The sequence below is a fragment of the Lupinus angustifolius genome, chromosome LG16, assembly GCF_001865875.1.
Source record: "Lupinus angustifolius cultivar Tanjil chromosome LG16, LupAngTanjil_v1.0, whole genome shotgun sequence".
NCBI lineage: Eukaryota > Viridiplantae > Streptophyta > Magnoliopsida > Fabales > Fabaceae > Lupinus > Lupinus angustifolius.
In genome coordinates this window covers 20403931-20404200 of record NC_032024.1, presented here as the reverse complement: position 1 = coordinate 20404200, position 270 = coordinate 20403931, and the positions used below count along the sequence as shown (strand labels likewise).

General features: G+C 32.6%; 1 long non-coding RNA gene across 1 annotated transcript in view; it reads left to right on the top strand.

Annotated features, from left to right (window-relative positions):
• LOC109330297 overlaps positions 1-270 on the top strand; it is a 13110-nt gene that overhangs the window by 5309 nt on the left and 7531 nt on the right. The window contains exon 2 of the long non-coding RNA XR_002105654.1: positions 125-130. This is a non-coding gene — a long non-coding RNA (uncharacterized LOC109330297). The remainder of the gene's footprint in view (positions 1-124; positions 131-270) is intronic.

The window sequence follows — 270 nt, the reverse complement described above, 5'->3', positions numbered from 1 at the left end:
TCACTCACTCTTGCATTTTCAAAGAAGAGGTAAATCCTCTCTCCATTTTCTCTCATTTTTTCTCATGTCTTTTTCCATCTTCAACCTTTGATCTCTCAACATTCAACCAATGGATGTTGATGAGATTTAAGTATGTTGTTCATGAGTATGTCAAGAACATATTCAACCGTTGAAATTTCCTAAAACGCTTTCTAACTCATTTTCTCTAGAAAACCGAAAATGGTGTTATTCTTGAACTCATGAAAATATTTTGTTGAAAACATGAACAAC